Source organism: Protomyctophum parallelum (genome assembly GCF_964188405.1).
Source record: "Protomyctophum parallelum genome assembly, chromosome: 9".
Taxonomy (NCBI): domain Eukaryota; kingdom Metazoa; phylum Chordata; class Actinopteri; order Myctophiformes; family Myctophidae; genus Protomyctophum; species Protomyctophum parallelum.
The window spans coordinates 7,231,397-7,240,565 of NC_139706.1; positions in this window are offsets into that span (position 1 = coordinate 7,231,397).

Below are 9,169 nucleotides of genomic sequence, written 5' to 3' on the forward strand. Positions count from 1 at the left end.
AGCAACTGACATTTTTAGAATCTGATCTCAGGTCAGAATGGGTTCATCAGACCAGTGTGTGTCCGGCAGGAAACCTCGTATGAATCTGATCTCAGGTCAGAATGGGTTAAACAGTGACGTACAGACGTACAGTAAGTGAACGTAGGATCACAGGCAAACCAAGAACCATAGCATTAGTCTAAAGTAAACCATGATATCAAAAATAACAATCTGTACATTGAAAGTATAGTTCAACTATTATGGCAGGTAAACAAATGAACCTGGCATGTGTCTAAATAACATGCTGTCACGGGTAGGTAAAGTGCTGTGTGTTGTGGGGTTGCCCGCTGCGGCCTAGTGGTCCAGGTTCATGACGACTTGTCTCTCCCCTATACTCTCCCTCCCTCCTTCCTGTCTCTCTTCACTTGTAACTATATCAAGAAAGGCAAAAAGCCAAAAACAAACAAACAAAAAAGTGCTGTGTGCTGTGGTGGAGAAACAAACTGATTCCGTGCAGGACACATGATGGTTGAGCTGCTGTCCAGAGAGTGAGTAATGCGAGTGTAGGAGTTGAACCTGTAACCTGCAGTACCAAGGGCCTGTTTGTAGTTCTGAGGCTGCATGTCATGCACATAATTGATCAAGGGCGGTATAGGGTCATTCACCTTAACCAATTCTGACCGGGCACCCATTTTGGTGTCGGCATCATGTTATGCTTTAGCTATTTAAAAATAGCAGATCTACAAGCTCATATCGCGCCACCGAGTGGCGCGATACGAGCTTGTAGGTCTGCTATTTTTTTTAAATCGAAGAGCGACTGACATTTCTAGAATCTGATCTCAGGTCAGAATGGGTTCATCAGACCAGTGTGTGTCCGGCGGAAACCTCGTATGAATCTGATCTCAGGTCAGAATGGGTTAACCAAACCAAACCTACACCTACACTGTACCACACAGCGACCACATCCATGCAATCAGAGAGCCAAGAAGACCCGAGTGGGATGATGGGGGAGGACTGGAGAGGGAAAGGTGAAGGACTCGTAAAATATACAGTATACGTCCCACGCAGTGTCGGGAATGTTACCCAAAAACTGTAATATATTACCTATTACTACTTTAAAGAATCACACCTGTGTGAAGTGAGGTGCACTCTTATCACCATACATCATCCATTCATTGTCAAAGGGACTTTACATTTGTGTAGGACAAAAATAGCCGATTTGCTCGTCTACATATGACGTAAATTTGCCACTTTTGTTTTTGATTGATTGATTGATTGATTGATTGAAATATTTATTAACAGTTTGCAGAATTACAGCTCAATCAAGCACAAACTCAATACAAAGACTGTTAACTGTGAGTGGACGACCCAATTAAGCATTACACTTGTTTACAAGAGGGTCCACCTTGTTCAATTCATCAACACATTTAGAGACGTAGAAATATACACTTCAATGTTTGTCTTTAGTTCAATGTTTGTTTTGTAAACGCCATTGACAATGAAGGGATAATTTACGTCATAATGTGCCTCATTACGTTAATGGCGTTTAATATTTGTGTTTGCACCATTCGAAATAGGAACGTTTTCAGGCCTGTTTTAAAAGATTCCACAGTCTCCATGGGGAGGCCGTTCCACAGGTCCATGGGGAGGCCGTTCCATGGGGAGTCCATGGGGAGGCCGTTCCACAGGTGAGGTGCTGGGATGTCCGGAAGCCAAGCGACGATGCAATGGAGGGCTCGTCTGAGGACGACCTAGAAGACTAAAAAGAGAGAGGAGGGGCTTGGGGTTAACCAAACCTATACAACTACACTAACACCACACAACCTCAACAACATCAATGCATGAGAATAAACAAGGCTAAAAAAAAAAGGGAAAAAAAAAGGCCTTGTTTATTTTGACGTTTTTTTTACGTGATGTTTGTGTGGAGTGGAACCCGAGTCCATATTTACACTCCAGGCCTGCAGGGTCAAAGTAAAAATAAAAACAGGAAACAGAACCTGTGTCCAAATGGGCCAGAGACTATTCATTCAGCCAACTCTCTCTCTCTCTCTCTCTCTCCTCTCTCTCTCTGTTTCTCTCTCTCTGAATGAGGAGCAAGCAGTTGCCAAAATGCATTCCACTGACTCACTGCTGCCCTCTTGTGGTGGTTTTCTATGCACCCACTATCTGGAAAAAGAAACTTTCATTATTCATAATTTATTGTTTTTCTATTTCATTTGCCAACTAAGAACACACTGGACTGAACTTTACATATGTACTTCCGTACACTCGACTTACTAACAGGGCTGGACTGAGAAAATAATTTGGCCCGGACATTTTTGCGGAATTTGGCCAAGACTGGCCCACCACAACCAGCATGCAGATACTCTACTGACTTTTACAAATAGTTGCAATACAAGCCCTTAACACCACCACATTTACAGTACAACATAAATACACAACCAACAGACAACTCATTTTACATTTGGCCCAGACCGGCCCACCGGGGGGTCGGCCCACCGGGCATATGCCTGGCTGGTACGTCCTGTGGCCAGTCCACCCCTGCTTACTAATGCCTATAAGGTCGAAAGACCGAAACGTTGCATTTTGTTGACATCAAATAAAAAGGCAACTTTTACTTGAGTGAAAAGTGAAAAGTATTTCGTCAAACACCACTGACTTGTAATATTGCAAAATCCTTTATTCTCAACATTTTTAAAGCGTTATTTAGTTTGTAATGTTGATTAATTAAAATCAATATAGGCCTATGAGCTTTTGAATGAAGTCAGGATTGTGAACCCAATACTGCCACCAGCTGGCGGAGTCAGGTTAAGCCCATGCAGCCCAGAGTCGTACTCTGTGCTCTTTAGATTCCTGACAAAAATTATACAGTTTCGCAAGTCGAAAAACACCCAGTCGGAAAACAATCTGTGATATGTCTTCTATTATATTCCTGGACCGATTATATGACAAAGGTCGCTATCGTTCATAAATAATGTTTGTTTACAAGACGTCCAGCGGGCTCCCATCCACATCCGGTACTCACAACGGTGCGAGTTTTGCCACCTGGGGGGGAGGGGGGGTGTCATGGCGTAGCCCCGGCGTTCAGTCATGTGACCATGACACTTCATTCTCTAGCTTTCTTGGTCAATCCTCCCTGCATGTCCGTGAACTTGACGCTTATGTAAACACCAGCGCCACCCCAAGGTTACATGAATTTGTTTGTGGTCATTTGGCCCTTACACCCCGTTTGATGTCTGCACGTCCCTGGTTGTATAAATGGTTGTGTTGCAGATTAAGCCAGATAGCAGACTTGTTTGTCTTTACCTCTTACCAAAAATAGCCGATCTACAATGCCTCGTGCTGCGTGGCGTTGTGAGCTTGTATACTGTATTATCGGCAATTTTTTGCCTAAAGTTCTCCTCAGAATAGGGATTCTAGGGTTCAAGTGGTTATTGGTTAATGGCATTTAAAATCATTATCATTTTACAACATCGAGGAGCCAATAAGAGACCACTATTTTTACCCTGACATACAATACCCAACCGACTCGATCGCATTGCACCAATCACAGTACCTTTTACTCACCCAAGACATCATCAACAGCCAATAAGGGCACATTATGGTATTTTGTTTTTCCTGTCAATACAACGGCCCAATCCCAATTGCCTCCCTCAAGCCCTGAGCCCTGGACCCTCATTGACTTTAGTGACGTCAGCTGTAACTGCTTAAGGGTGAGAGGCTGCAAGGGCTCCACATTGTTGTGAAAGAAATGGGACAGCACTTTGAAGATGAGTCCGCCATTCATGACACTTTGCATCACTTTATAAAAACTGTCCTTATTCACAGCCAGTGCCTACCTACATGCTTGGCCTATTTATACATCCTCTATCACGTCTATTTTAGTATTTAAGCTGATCGTTTTATTATAGTTTCATAAATACACTGTCCTGTGTGATATGGGTTGTTGTAATATTCATATATAATAATATTTATTATACATTTCATTTCCATATTATTTTACTTTGATCATTAGTCATTTCTCATCATGTTTCCCTTATTATTATTATTGCTATTAAATAGATAGCCTATTATCCTTCCATTCCGTCTCCTTTTGAGAACAGTGAGAAAGCACTATTGTGTTTGTTGACATTCTAACCACGATACATAACTAATTTGCATACTTTGCAGACGTTGGGATTGGGCCTATGACTCAAACTTAATACATACAGGTATGTTTTATACGTGTAACCTCTATTAACCTAACTCGAATATATTAAAGTCTAACTCATGTTGCTATGATTAGGTGATGTAATGGTGATGTAAAACAAACGGTATCAAAACAAACATTAAATTATCTTTATTGTTAATGGGATTTAATGTTTGTGTGTTAGGGACAATCCTCCCTTCATTGTCAATGGCGTTTTTTAACACAAACATTGAACTAAACAAACATTAAACCTCACCCATTCTTGAGATAAGGGACAAAACTTTTTTCAAACTGTTTTTTTTTTTTTTTAAGATACATTCAAATCAAATGGATGTATTTGTAGACACAGGTCTCAACTACCAATATTGAGAAGGAACAGGTTTTTCGCATAACATTTCTTTCTAAAATGGGACATTTATGCACTTAATACCCGATTCATGTCAACTCCGTCAGACACACTAAAATACCTTTTAATTGAATTTGATAATTTCAACAATAATATAAAGTCCTCAGTTCTCTTATAATGGCTTTCAGTAATCAATTTAAGTAATACAATTATTTTAATATTGTTTTTTTCCAATATCACACTATTATGAAATATCCAATTTCTCAAATCCGTCATTTCAACCTCTATTTTCAATATTATAACATGAAAACCATGTAAAAAAAAGAAAAAAATCATCATTACGTATCATTTCAGTTGGTGTTTCAATACATATGCACAAAATATTTAACATCACATTTTCTATTTCTTTGGAAATTAACAAAAACATCACGGGACGAACATCTGACGGAGTTGACGAACATCTGACGGAGTTGACAAGTTTAACTGATTTAGGTTCTAGATCACCTAGGATCTTGATTCTGGTGACTAATCCCACATTTTCAAGGATGAGGAATACAGTGGTACTATTTATATTGGCCCTGTGACCATGGCAGCCATTTTCAAAATGGCAGCCACCTGCTGTTATCTTACAATAACTCAAGTTCTACACCACCTAGGATCTTGATTCTGATGACTAATCCTACATTTTCAATGAGGAGGAATACAGTTTTATCTATTTAGATTTATCCCGTGACAATGGCAGCCATTTAAAAAAATGGTGGACCTGCTATTATTTTACCAATTTAGTCAGGGAATAGGCCTATTATCAGAATAATGTCAAATCTGTGAATACATTTCTTACCAAGAATTTTTTCACCAATGTGTTTGTAAAGGTGTCTACTAACATATCCCACATTGGTTTCTATTGAACCACCCTAGAGGCATTTTTGACAGCTGCTGAAAGTTGGGTACCATACCAAGTGGCTATGGCAAAACTAGGGAGTCTATGGCCAAACTAGGGGTCAAACCCCTTGGGCTAAATTCGGCCATATATCCACTTGCCCAAATGTGCTGACCTCATTTTGTGATGATGGCTATGGCCGTTTTCAGCCCAAGGAGTGTTCTTCGTGCATAGCTAATGCTTGGAATGCATTCAGAATCATGAAAACTCCCTAGTTTGACATGTCACATGCTACTTAAAGCATAATGAACATTTTGCCTTATATAGGTTGTTGATGGTACCCCAACTTTCAGCAGCTGTCAAAAGGTCCCCTAGGGTGGTTGAATATAAAGCAATGTGGGATATGTTAGTAGACACCCTTTCAAACACATTGGTGAAGAAAATTCTTGATAAGGAATTTATTACCAGATTGTATTAATATCCCCTGACTAAATAACTCATCTTCTAGACCACCTAGACCCGACTTCACAAACAGAGACCCGATTGACACCTAAACAACAAGTTTGGACAGCCCCACCAATTAGTGTTACGGAAAATAGCAAGTGTCTACCCTAGGCCCAGAGGGAGACACAGAACTTAGCTCACATGTTGCACGACTCCTCAACAAGCTGCCACCAGGGATGAGAGCTGAATTCTGCCGCACAATGCTCTGCGGCCCAGGAGCAACCAACACCCTGTTGGAGTTCTCTGAGTGGTTGAAGCATGAGTCCTAGCCATATAGCCTGTGCAAAGGCAAACACCTTGAAGACCTGCTTGAGGTGAACAGTGAGCAGTGAACAGTGAGCGAAAGACTGAAGACAGAAGATCTGCCTTCAGGACTATCAGGCAGGATGTGCAGACACTGAAGGCATCAGTGTCGTTCTGTGTCCCCAGCATGTCAACCAAAGCAATGTTACCAAATCAAAGGAGCCTTCACCTCAAGTCACCTGGGGCTGGGTGAGCAATCGTATCCTGTATCTAGCCTCACAACTAAATACAGACACTTGGCCAGACTGCCGTTTGAAAGGGTCAAACCCTTCATCCTGATTGGGGAAGACCACCCCACCTAATCACACCAACCAAACAAGTGAGGTTGGGGCCTCCAGGTGGGCCAGTAGCCATCTGCACAAGACTGGGCTGGACCCTGCAGGAAAGCAATCTCCAGCCAAGACAATGTAAGTTGACTATAACAGAGCCCCAGAACACAGAGCTCATGAGAAGGATGGAGAAACACTGGCAGGAGGCCACCAAGATACAACGCCACACTGCAGTGGCCAGTGAAGTCAAACTGTGCGTCTGTACCTGAAAGAGACAAGTCAAAGGCCAGAAAGCCCACCTCCTTTTAATGTCCTGTCAGTAGCAACTCAACCTGCACCTGAAATAAGCCCTGACCCCTCCCAGAGAAAGTTCATCCTTGAAAATGTAATGATTAGTCGCCAGAATCAAGATCCTTGGTGGTCTAAAACTTGAGTTATTGGTAAAATAACAGCAGGTTGGTGGTCACTTTGAAAAACAATGGCTGCCATGGTCACAGGACAAATCTAAATAGTACCACTGTATTCCTCATCTTTTAAAATGTATTATTAGTCGGCAGAATCAAGATCCTATGTGGTCTAAAACTTGGGTTATTGTAAAATAACGGAGGGTTACACTGTAACCCAGGTTCTCTGAGTGGAGAGACTGGCTCTCCACTACATATTATTAAATATGTACGGGAACTGACCCCACAGGGCAGTGTTCATGGATATCTCTTTAAGACACATTACTACTATGGTGGCCCTGCCCAGATTGCCAATCAGCGGGCTATTTAAGCCCCATCTGTGCAGAGCCACTTCGATTAACTTGATTGACACGAATTTCGGAAGCGGCTCTTTCGTGGAGAGCCAGTCTCTCCACTCAGAGAACCTGGGTTACAGTGTAACCCTCCGTTCTCTATCGTGTTCGAGACTGGCTCTCCACTACATATTATTAAATATGTACGGGAACTCTCTAAGACACACCGCGAGGAAATAAGCAGACCAGCTGCCCCCGCGGCAGCCCGAGGCAGTTTAACCTGAATTCCATCCGAGCCTATAAGTGGTGAGCGCCATGAGTCACAGGTGCTCGCCAAAATGCTCCAAAACTTCAGTATTCATACCAAGTAAGTAATACTCGTGGCCTAGGCGCAAGACGCCACCTAGGCTCAGCTGGCCCAGCACGATGCTAGGCCAGTGACCACCGGGGTGAAGGGCTGCTCAAGCCAGCCCGTCAGATGCCCGGCCGACCTGACCGGTCAAGGTGCCGGTGACCCTACCGCTGAGTAGCACGCAGGAGCGACTCCCACAGGGGGAGCGGATGCCACCACGTTCCATCGGTAGGACAGGGTGAATGTAGGCAGAGTCGCCCATGTCACTGCTGTGTAGATCTCTGTCAGAGATACACCACTGCACACTTCATCCGTCTGCATGTAAAGAGAGGACAGAGCTCAATCACCTGATTGAGATGTGCCCCTGAGAGAACCTTGGGGAGAAGGTTGGGTCGAGGTGTAAAACTACTCCATCACCTGGCCGAGCGTGTCAGGGGTTGACAGCGCTCACAACTCCCACATTTCTCCTTGCAGACGTGACTATATAATACTGCTGTCTTGAGTGACAGCATGTCAGGCTCACTGACTAAACGATTTTAAGGGGGCTCATCATAGAGCCTCCAGGGCTAACGGCCTGGCCCCCAAACAGGACTGGTGGGGCCCTAACCTGAGCTCCTCTGAGCACCAGGGTGCCATTCGGGAAATGTAACCAGGTTACTGCAGTCTGCAGTCATGCACTCCCGCTCAAGTCAGCCCTTCGGACAGTAGGCCAACAGACTGTTGAAGCCGTGTCCTGATGCGGAGCCCAGCCCACTCAGTGAGGAGGGTGCTGGCTGTCACATGGATACCACACTGGTATAACCTGCTAAATGCGGACGGCATCGACACAGAGTCCGTCACACAGATCTCAGATAGAGGGACATCTCGTCATCAGTGCATGGGCCACAAGGCCCTGCACGGATTGTGCCCACATCCCTGCCCACCTATATGCCTGCTAGATTGTTTCACAACCCAATGAGGGAGCCCAGTCTTGGAGACCATCTGCTTAAAACAGTTTGGCCCATTAGAGGCCCTGACAGGGCCCAACCGTGACTGCAATCCTGCTTTACCACCCTGCTTAGGAGGGTGGGGAGGGTGCAACTCAACAGGCTGACTGGCTCGTACTCTGATCAGGCCGTTATGGTATAGAATGCAGGGATTGGTGCCAGCACCACCTAACCAATGCCATGCAGGAAGTGGCAGCATCCTTCATGCACTCATAGGGACATTCTTGTGGCTGACACTGCTAACAGCAAGAATGCTGTCCTGCGAGAAGCCACCCAAGTGTCCCCGCTTAATTGGCTCATGCCGCAAGGCAGACAGTACCACCTCCCGTGGGGGGACTGCCGACCTAATGTGCGAGCACCCTTCAGTAACTGGGTGATCCTTGTGTTGACCTTGTGTGGGACAGTGGTCCGCCGTGTCACAAGGTCACCGGCATAGCCCATTACCCCCGGACGAGGAGGGAGCTCACTCCGTAGCTCCGATAACCGGTTTCCCCCACACAATTACACCCAGGCGCTTAACGGCCATGCCGTAATACGCCCTTCTGGTGGTTCTGCTCCCCCATGACAGTCTTTTCACACTCACTCTGCTGTGTGAACCGGCGTAACTATACACGTTTCATACATG